General features: G+C 40.2%; 1 protein-coding gene and 1 long non-coding RNA gene across 6 annotated transcripts in view; both read left to right on the top strand.

Annotated features, from left to right (window-relative positions):
* Positions 1 to 8,259, top strand: part of LOC133219391 (uncharacterized) — a 61,877-nt gene extending 53,618 nt beyond the window's left edge. Inside the window, exon 5 of the long non-coding RNA XR_009727425.1 lies at positions 7,069 to 8,259. This is a non-coding gene — a long non-coding RNA (uncharacterized LOC133219391). The remainder of the gene's footprint in view (positions 1 to 7,068) is intronic.
* Positions 8,260 to 11,774: 3,515 nt separating this feature from the next.
* The window catches only part of NRIP1 (nuclear receptor interacting protein 1), an 82,624-nt gene continuing 80,354 nt past the window's right edge, over positions 11,775 to 14,044 (top strand). For 3 of the 5 annotated variants that reach the window (XM_061366684.1, XM_061366686.1, XM_061366687.1), the window contains exon 1: positions 12,044 to 12,296. The gene's annotated coding sequence lies outside the window, so the exon portion shown is untranslated. The other 2 variants (XM_061366685.1, XR_009727423.1) reach the window with 2 other exon arrangements.

Genomic DNA, 14,044 nt, shown 5'->3' with positions numbered 1-14,044 from the left:
GACTGAGCTGCATTGATGGCACCAGAGGTCCCTGCTGGCTTGTTCACTAAACAGAACTGGCAACTGACTCTGAAGATAAAAGTTCTTGACGTTTTTCCAAGCTGGTGGAATGGAGCTGAGTGACACTTAGAAATAAACAGAGGAGGGAATAGTATGATCTTGAATGACAGAAGAGCTTTCATGAAAGACTTTCATGGGGGAGATGTGGGATGTACTGTTCCAGGCTTGAGTCTAGGGGATTTGTTGACAGTTGGATAATGTGCATGTTTGCTACCTCTAATATGAAATGTAGTGGAAAACAAAGGGAAAAATTCCAAAAGAATTCTTTATTCTCATTTAAGTGATTAAAACGAAAATACAACGCTGTATCTCTTTCTTCTCTATAATTGACTCTCTACAAATTGCCAATCTCTTTGGAAATCTGTTAGAAGAATGTTTTCTCTCCTGACAAGGAAACGTACTTCATGCAAAACATTTGTCATTTGTCTGTTATGATAATTCATGATCTTATCCTTCATTCTCTCACTTGTTTAAGCAAATAGTAACAGTACCTTTAACCCAAGACTTCAAAGGTAAAAATATTGTGGAGAGGTCCTCATTCTTCTTCTCATCTCTGATCTCAGCTAAAGCCTTTGAACATCAAAATGGCTCAGAATTTGCGGCAAGTTCTCAAGGGTTGGGTTACTAGAAAGAAATTCATTACGTTTCCATGTTCATATTTAACATAGACCATAACAAACATTAATGTTCAAGAACAGTTTAATTTCATCACTTACAATAATTAAAATGAGTTGCTGCTTAATCTTTTTGCTCAGTACAATGAAGCTTACTCATTCTATTATATTGCTGTGACAAATCCTTGACTTCTGTCAGTCAGAAATAGCTCGAAAAATTTCTGACCTAAGAACTACAAAGCAATTAGAAATGTAAAATAAATTCCCCAAACAAAGAATGTTGCCATTTTAATTACAATATCACTGTCACCTAAATGGTTAACACTTAAAAAAATGAATCTTGTATCCTCCATATATTACCTCTAAGCAATTCTCATTTTCACATTAATTTTTGTAGGCTGTCATCTAAGTTAAATACTTTTCAGCTCTGACAGTTTATCTCTATATGTATTCTCATTACAGCAGTCACTAGTGCCAAAATATTTTAATCTTCAGTATAATCCCTGTAGGACCATATTCTTAGCTACAACTTTAAGGGTTCTACAGCTGGTCTTTTTCAAGAGTGGAACTCCTTTGTGAAGCAACCCTTGCCCTTGTAAGGATTTTCTATAAACAAGAACGTTTTGCACTCTGTTCTGAAATTGCCTTCATTGTCAGTGACTAGATAGTCATAAACCCTTCCTTTCCCCATTACTCCCCTCCCAATTCCTGTGTTTTCAGGAAAGGCTTTAATAACATTATTCTGGTAGGTTTAATTTCTGGTAATTTAAAAGCCGAATCCTGGGAACAAAACTCTTGACATTTTCCACTTTTTTTTTTTTTTTTAGCTGATAAGAACATATTGGACATCAATAATTAAACATGATAGTCCTGAAGCTAGATCCCTCCTCAGATCAGTGAAACCATACCTAAGTGTACACACCTGAGTGACCACAAGAATCAGTAATCAACTCTCCAGCAGAAACGCATGTCTTCAGGAATGGCAGTAAGATGGGCTAGTGATTCTGCCGTATGGCTGCTGCTGACTCAGGTTATAGTATGTTTTGTTATGGAGAATTTTCACTGGCTTCAGTAGCACCATCCGAGAAGTAAGGTACTTGTTTGGATAAGGTTGCCTGAATCACAGAATCATTTAGGTTGGAAAGACCTTTAATAACATCAAGTTCATTTTCCAGGGTTATTTATTTATTAAATAGTCAAGACTGCTTAGTCCAAAATCTTAAAATTACCACAAGGACCAAAATGAAATTCAGCAGCTCCTTAATCCATGGCAGCTGACAGACAGAACACCTTCACAAGCCAGAACTCCTCAGAAAATAATGCAAATCTCATGCCCCTTGTGGCATACTTAGACCTCCACCAGACACAGCAGTCCCAGATTGCCTCTGTCAGTCCTAGTCCTCTGATCAGTCTGACAGATGGGTGATCACACATGAGGGCTTCCTTCAGGAGAAAATGAGAGCTTGCAAAGAACTAGTGCATATACCTAGGTTTCTCTTCAGTGTATGGGATATAGCCATAGTGCACAAACACCTGGATTCAGGAGCTGAAAATGCTCCTGAATCTGCCAGTTGGGATACACCAACTTTTTCTGAAAAAATATATAGGATATGAGTAGAAGGCCATCACCCAGTGTCCATAGAATAACTTTAAGAACATGAGTAGAGGCTACATGGGTTTGCAGCTCATGTTTTCTGAAGTCAGTGATAAAGCTTCCATTAATTTAACTTAACTGGTACGATCAGCCCCCTGACGAATATCTCTTAGTGGTAAGTCAAAGTTCATTAAAAACTTGGTAGGGCCAGTGCAGTAATAGCTTAAATAGATTTTGTGGTGTACTGGCAGCCACCGTGAGAGAACAGCAGGTATGAACCATGCATTAGTCTGTACAATACATTGCCCTGGAAACAGGACTTGTTATACAAGATGAAATTTGATAATCAGTCTCATCGACATATCAGCAAGCAGGGCATTAAAATAATCTAATCCAGGGAACATAAAAGCCTGAATGAGCAATAAGAAAAGCACATTTATTTCAACTAATGATAGGAAGCCTTAATCTTTTAACTGCAATCCTGAAAGAAGAGCTTGCAATCAAAAACCACCTGAGGTTTTTAACCAATGAACCTGGGTTGAATTTTAAAGATGGGTTAGAAGTTCAAGTCAGTTTGGGTTGACAGCATGAGCCAGCCAATGAACATCTCAGTTTTGTCTGATTTTAACTGAAGAAAATTGGTGCTCGTAGAAGCTTTTATAGTCACCAGCTTGTCAATATGGTAATAACATAGTTTGAAATTGCTGGTTTGGTTGACAAATAGATCTCTGTCTTGTCAGCAGAGAAATGAAACCCAGCATCATGCCAATGAACAACCCTGTATACAGGCAGCTTGGGATTGCTGAGTAAGAACAGGGCCAAAATGGAACCCTACAGAGCATGGGAAATAAATGCTCTAAAAGGACACAAATTACCCTTGAAAATATAATGCAGGTAACTGTTGGATAAATATGATTTAAGCCAATTTAGAACTGTGCCAAACAGGAAGATAAAGTTTCTCAGGCATTCAAGAAGAACATTAAGGTCTAGCAAAATGAGAGTAGCTGGAGAATGAGAGCCTGTCTTCAGGGGAAGGTTAGAGCTCATTTCTGTCTTGCTGAAAATTTTATATGGTAAAAACCCCACACAAAATAGAGAATTTCATTCCACACTCACTGAAGCCAATGGCAAACCTTTAATGTACTTTGGTCATGCTGGATTATGGGGATGCAAAATAAGAAAGTAATTCATAGAGGGAGTTTTTGCTTTGTGTTGTGTTTCAATACAGCTTTTTTTTTCAATATAAAAAACAGAATTTGTGCAATATTTTAATATTTTTCATTTTACCACAGAAGAGACTAGAAGACAATCACAACAATTGAGTGAAACATTCTGCAAATCTGATTTTGACCAATTTTTAAGAATTTGATAAAACATTTAACAGGTTACTTGTAATCTTCTGGTTTACAGATTTTCTTGCTACTAGAAGCATTATGGCAGGATTGGAGAATGTTGACAAAAATTCAGTTGAATATCAGTCCACTGATATTTCAACTCTCAGTTAAGAGACAGGGAAAAGAAGGAATGGAAACTTGTAAGAGAACAGCTGTGTTATAGGAAGAAAGGCTAAATATCCTCCTCTTTTAATCCACAATTTAAAAAAAATAAAAAGCAACAATTTTATATATATATATATATATGAAGGTGGGAACTGTGAAAAAGCTGATGAGTCATAGAAAACAGAATTACATGTCTTCATGTCATGATTTACACCGTGTTTTACTCATAAATCCTAGTACAGCTTATTACTAGAATCACAGTAGATCACTGATACTGGGAAAGAGAATTTCTCTGCAGAACAGTGAGAATCATAACACAGTAAATTGTTTCTGCCTTTTCTTTTTCTATATAGAAAAGAAGTGAACAAAAACTATTTACAATCAAAAGAATAACTAGGGAAATACATTAAACTATTTGTTTCAAAAAGCCAAGAATTCATCTGAATTGTTGCTTCATTTATTTGCTTTCTCTAAGCATCCATATGAACAACATCAATCAGATAGCATGAGTAGAAAATTACAAATAACTAGTACATAAAATGGCTTGGGAGAGCTGACTAAATGCTTATGGATTTAATTAATTTATACTGTGTCAGCCTGGCAAATGTATCTTTATTAATTATTTGTTAAATAATTGTGAATAGTGTTCATGTTTTCAGGAGTTTAAATCTGCTCTAGACTAACCACACAGACACTTTTTTCTTCTGAAATACATTTTTTCAAGGAACATTTTTTGTATATTTCCACTGGTATATATTTAAAAGTTATTAGGGATATAGGGATATAGAACGTAACATATTTTAGAATAAACTTGTAAGGAGTCCTGTGAGTCCTTACCCTTCCATTAAGAAAATTAGCAATAGTGTTAAAGAGCTGATGTATCAAGAGTTCCTCTACCATTTATATTAAAGAAAGGATTTTAAGGAATGGAGTAATTTTAAATAGGGTTTGTCAGAAAAACATTTATTCATTTGTATTCTGTATGGAATGAGAGTATTCTGTTTAAACAAAACAAACCAAAAGTAGGCACAGCATCAGATTTGACAAAATTCAACATGAAACCATTTGAAATATTTCTTTTTCCTGCTGGTTGACCATCTGATTCCTCAGATGGGGGAGGAAGCAAGAAGCAGGAATCCCTAGGAGTACAAAATTCTCCTCCCTCTTAAGAGGGACTTCCAAGTTCAGGTTTCTTGGAGTATTTTATTAAGAAAACAACATTAAGGTCTCGGCTTTCCAAATTAATTGTACAGTTGGCAATATTTTAATAATTTTGGAGGATTTAATGTTGCTTCTCAGTGCAAATAAACATGAAATGACACTTTCAAACTATTCACAAAATGTAATTCTTTTTCTCCACTCAAGGTTTTACGTTTTTAAAAGTTGTTTTGGCCATTGTAATGCAGCAAAATGGATGTTGTTCAAATGAAGAATGTAACCCACAGATTCTCTGTGCTAAGTCATCAAAACTCAGAATAAATTTTCATGGATTTTTTAATTATATATCAGAGAAAAAAGATGCAATTATTTTAAAATTGGAATAATATCTGTAGAAATAGGTTATAGTATCTGCTGTTTATATATGCAAGCATCCCCATGTTCTTACTCCTTCAAAGCATGAGTAACCTTGGCTAGGCAGTTCTCTAAATATATAAGTTTATATATAAAATTCTCTAAAATATATACAAAAAGGTTGGTAAGAGAAATTTCCCAGTTCTATGTGGAATGTAACTTATCGGAACAGAGCTATTGCTATCTGGTTTATGGTGAGCTGAATCACTCCTGTGCTTCTGCCAGCTTTACATCATGTGTAAAATATCGGTACGATGATCAACAGCATCAAAGCTGGGTTTGTTATATATCTTATATTTAGTGAAGTTAATGTCTCCTAATAAAATCTAGATGTTTGTATGCTAATAAAAATATTCAAAGATATATAGTTGGATCAGTTATAAAAGCTCAGCTAATATTATTCTGATAAACTAATAACATAAAATACAATCAAGCAGAAACTTATCTAAGCTTACATGGTCCAGTGACTGGAGTTCCTTAATTTTTTTTATACCCAATTTAAATGGATTATACCATTAGACATCTGTAGGTAAACAGAAGCAGTAATCACACATGACTAAATCTGTGATGATACATAGGTAAGCATCAATTTTTTGAGAATATTTAATGCTCAGAACTGGGCCCAGGTTTTCTAAACAGTCACTTTTTAAATACTTAGCCCTACAAACCAGATGTTCTTTCAGAATTACTCAGTTAGTACTTTTCTGAGGGATTTCATTACTGATGTTAGGAAATCCTACTACTGTTGGGTAGTAGTACATATCCTTTCTTTTTCCATTATGCTTTTTGTGCATTTGTGAAAATTGTTAAGTGTGTGTTTTTCCTAAATAATATATTTTTCTTTCATTATAAAACAACAAAATCATAAAGATGTTTAGTACTTCTGAATTCCAGTAATCTCCTGAGGCCAGTATCTTTCCTTCATCTCTCCAAATCTCACAATGAAAAAAAGAAAGGAAACAATCATCAACTTACAAAAAAGAAATATTACAGATTAATACAAAAGATAAGATGCTACTTTGTCATTTAAATATCATTATTGTGTATTTCATCAATAATTTATCCATTCTTATGTGGTATGGGGACCAAGCCGGCTAAAGTAAGGTACCCTGTCCCCCTTTAGAAATTTGATACTTACTTTACACTCTGGTGTAACTGAAATCAGGTAAAATAAATCCGGACTTGCCTATTTTACCTTTGTTGTTAAATAAAATAAGCAATGATTTATTATTTTTCCTTACAAAAGGAGAAAATAATAAAGAAATAAAACCTCTGACTTAATGTAACCCAAGCAAATGTTCCAAGTTAGTGGATGGGTAGAACCATAGCTTAAGTGTATTAAAATAACTTGCATTTTATGTTATTGGTTTTCTGTCAAAGGTTGTCTTGTTCATAAGCTAATATGTGGGGTGGTAAATATATTTAATAAAAATACATGAGATACAGTTTAGCTTAACACAGCAGTTTCATTTACTTGAGCCAGAGCACTTAAGATCATTTGCACTGAAGAATATTATTGCAATTTTAATATATAATTAAAATGATCATATATTATAAAACATTTACCCAGTACCTGTATTATTTTGAAGGGCAAACACAGGACACTTCAGCTTCATTTTTTTTAGCTGCTTCCTTATGGTCCTTTCCAGAACTTTATTCTTTTGCAGTGTGGTACTGGCTGCCAGATCACTGCATGTATAATTTGAACGTACTGTTCATTTTATTTTAGAACATGCTGTTTCAACAACATGGCTTGTGTCATCATGAGATCTGCGAGAAAGGGTTATCCAGATTTTACGTTAGACAGCCAGGAAAACAAGGCTGTGAAACAACACTGTAACTGAGAGTAACTTCTGAATGCAGATTGTGAGAGAGGGCACGACTCTTCAGTCTTCATTCAATCTCTTATCACTGAGATAGGGAACATCTTTGTCAAAGAAAAGTCTGGTGAAGTCTGGAAGGAAAATGCATGTTCTAAATGGTTTCAGCTACATGCATGTGACCTTCTTAAATGATATGTTTGCATCGCCATCAACCCACAAGTAGTAACAGTATTTTCAGTGTTATACCTGCTCTACCAGTACTTTCTTGCATCAGATTAAAGGTAGTGTCTCCAGGCTGGTTGTTTTCTGGATGTGCCTTCGCACTACCAGGAACGTGACTCATCAGAGCAGTGTTCTCAGAAGTATATTTTACATGTTTGCTTGTGAGAGTGGGATGGAATCGCAGAAAGTACAGGATGTGTTCTTCTGGCTAAAACCACCCAGATTTTATTCTTCTAAAATAATAAATACAAAGCAGTCATATCAACTTAGTACATGCCTCTATGATTCTCCCATGAAAGGTGTCACAGGGCTGAAAGTAGTATTTATTTCTTGCCACCAAATATAAGACTCAGTGGTATTTCCTGCCTATGGTCTAAGGACCTCCACCCCCAAAAAAGCATATGGTAAAGTAAGTCTCACCTTAGCTCATGCCTCAGAACAGATACAGCATCTTAGAGGCATGGCCAAAACTCAGCAGATGCTGCAAGCATATGATTCCTACATGAGCGTTTATATGGTACAGCTGTCTTTAAACGTTTTTGTAATTGGAAAGACTCCAGCATCTGGTCCTTTGCTTACTACTCTTAGATCAAATAGTCGTGGTCTGAAGTCTACTTTTAAACAATGCAGAAAAAAAATGAAACCAAAACCTTAAGGCTCTAATTCATATGGTCTGCTTCAAAGTACTGGTAAAAATATAAGTAACCAGTGTAATAAAACAAAAGAAGTGGCAAACAATTGCAGTAAGGAATGATACGAGTTACACAGGCATACAAACACCTTCATCATTTTAAAAGTAGGTATGTAAGCAACAAGTGGTATGTACTCAGTTACACAAATTACTCTTCCCTTTACATATTATTGTGTAATTCAACTCCACCTCCAACAGTTGCAGATTTGCTGCTGTCATGAACAAAGGAGGCTATGTGCTATGATATACCATGCAAAAACCCTTGCCCCGGATGACTTTTTCCTGATAGCACTCATAGCGTTCCCATTAAATTCACTTAATCCTAAATAGTACTTCTGAAGAAAGGCAGACTTTTCCACCATACTGCTTCAGATTTATGGATGCACACTGATAGATACGTAAATATTGTTTATCTAGGCAATCCTGCTCTGAAGTCAATTATTGAATAAATAAGGATCATAATGTTTCTATTTATTTTGTGTACCTACAGAAGTTCTGAAATACAGGTGATTTAATCCTCTGTGAAGGCACCTTTGAAACAGTGAGTAATCTGACATATTACATGAATTGAACTAGGCTGAGTCAAGGATAGAATTTCATTATTTGTCTATGTAAGGCTGACAAACTGTTTTAGAGGAAGAATCTGTCTGGACATCAGTTTGTGTAAAACTTCTCGACCACATCCTAAGCTTTTCACATCATGACTGGATGCCATAAAGCAAGGCCTTAATTATTTTGATTGAAAAAGGTAGTTTCAGAGCTGTTCGTCTTTTGAGGGGCTGAGAAAGCCTTAAAGAAAAATCAAAATAACAGCAACTGTAGTTCTCCCAAGCTCTTCAAAGCACTTTATGTGATTTAAAAATAGGCTAGCATTAGCTTTAAAATGTTTGGGAAACATGTAATAGCATTTGCTTTTCTAAATGAATATGTGTCGTTACCTCGTGGCACAGACCTGTGTGTTTTACTTCAGCAAGACAAAGTTTGTTACTGGAACTGTGGCTTTGTTCAGCTTTTTTTAAAATGCATTATAGTAATTATCCAAATTGTCAAAAAAAAAAAAGTTGAGCGTACGTCAACTATTTATTTCACTATTTTTGAAATGGTCACAGATTAATTGTGTACTTCAAGAATGTCAGAATCACAATTATAATTTGATTTTGATAGAATTCCTACTGGGGCAAAAATGTACCTTTCTGTCTTGAGATTTCCTGTTAGCAATTGTAAAGAGGGTATGTGTGTACCATTATGTATTTTTATAAACATAAAAAGAAGTGGTTCATTGAAATTACCAAAGTACAGCAGCAACAGCTCTCCATTAAGTGCTTGCAATTCTGGAAATGAGTTCTAATACAAGCTCTATAAAGGTGTTTTTCTCTTCCAAGAGCAATCCAAAGGTAGTTTACATTTTCCTGTCATAATTTGCCTTCCATTTACAGGCATCATAGAGTGATGAATTCTTCTCAAAGGAAAAAACCTGAAAAAAGTCCCCTTTTGGGACAATCTATAACAAAGTGAAGGTATAGACACCACCTGCAGATTGTATATAGGTGGGTAACATCGGTAGGTGTACGTCTTTCATACTCGGAGAGTCAGTGTGTGCTCAAGTTTGGTTGAGGACTGCACAGGAAGAACCAACAAATAGGCTGAATTCACTGGGTGATGGACTTTTTCGTTTACATGTACAGTGTATTTATTTTGTATATTATTTGAATTCCCATACTTTAAATATGAGCAAGTGGCACAACTCAGTATGATATGAATATTAGTATTGGAGATAACCTCCCAAGTCATACATTGTATATTTAATACAGTCTCAGTTGATAGTACCATATCAAAACTTGTGTCCTCAGGCAACTAGGTTAACTAACAATAATGATTTGAACAAATATTCCATGCACACATTTTTCTGTTGCTTGCCCAAGATCCCTCATTTTGTAGGTCTCTCATCTACGCAACACATCCCCTAAGGTTAAGAATGAAAGAGGTCTCTACTACAGACACTCTTGAGTGAAATAGCAGCTAAATTGCTGGAGTAATGAAAAAAAAAAATTATTTTTCCCCAGCTAATTCAGCTGCTTAGCATTGAAAAAATTTTGAGATAAAGATTCTTCATTAAATAAAAACTTAAAGATTTTTTTTTCAATAAGAATTTGCTGATGAGCCTACTATGAAAATGAAAACCAAAACTTATTGTTTTAATGCAAGTATGATCAGGCTATATTATGAAATCTTCTCAAAACAAGAGACTCTTGTATAGACACTGTGACATGCAATAGCTTTAGAAAATGCTGCTGTGTTTCTGGAATAAAGTGGTTAAAAACACAGAATGATGAAGTTAACCTAAATCTTTCATTGGCTTAAAAAAATAGGTCAAGTAACACATTAGTAGCTCTGCTGTAAGCCTGTACACAATCTGTACATTCTGAAGTGAAAGATATTTTTCTTCACATTCCCACATTTATTTTCATTCATGATATCGCTAGGTTAAATTTGTTCTTTCCACAAACATGACTCTCTTTTGTGTTCTTTATAAAGTGGAGATCTGTATGTTAACTATATTACTCTTTTACTAAAAAAATTAGTCAAATGAACCATTTATATTTTTTTTGAGTTTTAGAATGTTGGCGTATGTTAATGCAGATATCATCACACAATTTATAAGCGACTTGTAAACAAAATAGGTTCTTTTCCTCAGTCTTTAACTTCTAGAAGTATCACAAAGTATTCTGTAATGCATTTGGCAAACACCATGCAAAGTGCCAAGACACAGGCACATAGAAAGATGTAGTAAAGGTCACACACACTTTGCAGCTTTGCCTATACAGCCAAGCTCAGCCACTATCTCTGCATATTCTCCTCTTTGGTGGGAATGAATTCGAAAGAGCAACTTGACATACCGTGCCATTTCTGACAGCAGAGGTTGTGGGGATGCCACCTACCAAAATGGAGGGCTGGCTCTCCTGGAAAGCTCAGCCCAAGGTTCGGCTTCCTCCCGAGCTGTATTTATTGCCACGTGAGCGAACAGCACGGCTGCGAGCAGCCGTTCTACCCCCGATTCCCGAACTGCTTCTGTGGGGGGAGCTGGGCATCCTCTCCCCAGCCCGCGACACCGGGGCAGTCCCTCTTAAAGGACTGTCCCCTCTCCAGGGCGCGGAGGCCGAGGGGGTACCGAGCCCTGAGGGCAGGGCCGGGGTAGGGAAACAGGGAGCCAAGGGGGGGTGGAGGCAGGGAGGGTGGCAAGGATGGAAGCAGGGCCCGGCCGGGAGCAGCCGCAGGTGCCGGCGCAGCGGCCGTGCGCTGGCGGGATCTTCGCGGGTTCTCGTTCAGAGAGAAAAAGGAAAAGAAAGTTTCTAGCGCATGTTTTTTGGAGAAAAGCATGAAAATATCGGCTTTAAAGCGACGAGAAATAGTAACGCCTGCCGCCCCCCCCCCGTTAGGCGACCCCAAGGGGGGGGAAAGGTGTTATTTTTAAGCCACCGCTGTTTTCATTAAATGCGAGTCCTCCAGTGCTATCGCTCCTAAGTTTGTTTCCCGGGGGCTCTGCGCCTTCAGTTGGATTAATTAGAGCAGGAGGCTACGAGAGCTGCCTACGTGCGCGGCGCTCAGCGGCTGCCAGCCCCGCCACCTCGGCCCCGGGAGGGGCGGGGGTTCATCCTCCTTCCCCCCGCCACCGTGCCCTCCTCTCCCCGCCCTCCCCTCGCTGCGTGTGAGAAAAGGGTTAAGAAAGTTGGCCGGCGAGATGAATGGTGCGGCGCGGGGAGGGGCCGGGGCTGGGGCTGGGCTGTGCCGCGGCGGGCGAGGTGGAAGGCGGGGAGGATCGCGGCTGCGGGTTAGGCTTTGAAAGTCAGCCTCGCAGGCATTGCAGCAGAGCCCCGAGACGCGGAGAGGACAGGAGCGGAGCTCGTCGTGTATGTGCGCGGGGCCGGGAGGGGGTGACGGACGCACAAGCAGAGAGACGGACGGACGGACGCGGGGGGGAGGCGTGTGGGGGAGAGGCGGCGCGTCCTGTCCTGTCCTGCAGCCGGGGAGCCCAGCCGCGGTCCTCGGCTCCGGGAGCCGCCGCCGCTCCTCTCCGCGCCGGCACCGGCCGCCGGGGCTGTGTGTGTGTGCCCATTGCCTGCGCGGGAGCCGCCGCCGGAGCCTCTCCCGGAGGCACCAGGCAGCCCGCCCGGGAGGAGCTGCTGCCGCCGCGGAGGAGAGGGTGCGCGGACCCGCTGCAGGGTGAGTGCGGCGCTCCGCTGCCGGCGGCCGCGGTGGCTGGCGGGGAAATGGCCGAGCTGGGCGGGCCGGGCCGCGCTGCCGGGCGGCGGCGGCGGGGAACAATGCCGGGGTGAGCCCGGCGCGGGGCTGGCGGTGGCGGGGGCTGTTTCCGGTGACGGCCGCTCCTCTGGCACCTCGCACAGCCGGTGCGAGCTGAAAGTTTGGCTGGGCAGGGTGGGCCTGGGGGAGCGGGAGGGACGGAAAAGTTATTAGTCTTTTCCCCCGAGACCCTTGAGTGTTTTCCCGAGCGCTGGCTGCAGGCCGGGGTCGCCGTTCTGGAGGGACACTCTCCTGCTCCTGCTTTTCCCGGTGTGCGTTTGAAGTATTTAAGGAGCCGCAAGCTCTGTGCGCAGCGGCTGCGGCGGCCGCCCGTGGTGCGGGGAGGCAAACCCGGCCCCGCCGCCTCGCCCGCCACCCCTCGCTGCCGCCCAGCTGCTCTCCCGGCAGCTGCGGGCAAGGCTACAGTCCCTTCTCGCCTCCCCCCGGCCGTGTGCCACCGCCCGCCCCGCCTTGACCTGCGGGCGAGCGGCCGGTGCCCGAGGTGCTTTTTCCGTCGCCTCTTGTCGGTGACAGGCGCTAGGCTCCCTGCTTCCCCCAAAGATGCCTTCTCATTGCCTCGGGCTCCTTAGGGACGTCGCTGTTTCCCTTCTAGACTAAAGGTTACTTTTTCCAGACGTGTTTTTGTGTCCCTGAAGCCCTTTAAAGGTGATTTTCATTTTCCGTTTTAATTGCCGCCCTCTCCCCTTTTCTCCCCACGGAACATGTTGTTTGAGGCTGTTCTTTTTAAGTGTCAGTAGGTGATTTAAGTTGGAAAGTGGTGAAACCTAAAGAAGCCTAGTGTGGACAAAATAAGGGACAGCTTTGTCAGGTGCGAACAGCCTCGTGTCTGTGCTGCACCTCTCGTGGATTCTGCATCGTGGATTCTGATGGTTTATTAGATTTTTAATTTCAGTAAGTCATCAGCTAAAATGCTTGAAGCATGTTGAAGTTCTGGTAGGATTGCTGGCTTTGGGGTTAAGTTGTTGTTAGGAAAGCTGAAGTGGAAGTTGTCCCTTCCTGCCTCATCTTTCTGGAATCTGGAGACTATATATTATTCCTTGTTTTATTTTGAGGGAACCTGCTTGCAGTGTCTGACAGCTCACAGGCTGATTAGAATTTAACTGAGTCATGGCACTATAAATGTTCAGAGATACTGTAAAGCTTTATTTAACAAAGAGTGCAAATCCAGTCTGCAAAGACCTGTGGAGAAGCAGTCACTTGTGGAAAGGAGGCAGCATATCCTTGAGTGAGTGGTAGAAAACACTTTTCTTTAATATTCAAATGCGATTTACTATTTCTAGGGCTGGCTGAACACAATAGAAAGTGGCACATTAAGATGCCATATGACCAAAGCCTTCTGAGCTGAGGATATCTGGTGGTTAAAATCGGATTTAATGGCAGCTGAGTAATCGTTGCTATATGGACAGCAAGATTTGACATCTCTGAGGGCAAAAGTTCTTGTCCAGACAGTGTTCGGGCAGGTTTGGGACTTTTGCTGTCTGGGGTTGATGTCTTCTTAAACTTGTGGTTGAGAAGTCTGACTTGTTATTTTATCAATGGTTTCTTGAGATAGAATTGAAGTTGACTTCAAAGCAAGGCAGCAAGTTTGTTGTGAGTGAAATGCTTTTTCTATGGAATGAGGTGGAAGAGCTAACGTGCGGTGACTGCCT

This window comes from Neopsephotus bourkii, unplaced genomic scaffold (assembly GCF_033783945.1).
Source record: "Neopsephotus bourkii isolate Nb327-2 ecotype Australia unplaced genomic scaffold, CSIRO-AGI_Nbou_v1 NB_1350, whole genome shotgun sequence".
NCBI classification, from domain to species: Eukaryota; Metazoa; Chordata; class Aves; order Psittaciformes; family Psittacidae; genus Neopsephotus; species Neopsephotus bourkii.
The sequence above is the reverse complement of the archived record's forward strand: the minus strand, read 5'-3'. Positions and strand labels throughout refer to the sequence as shown.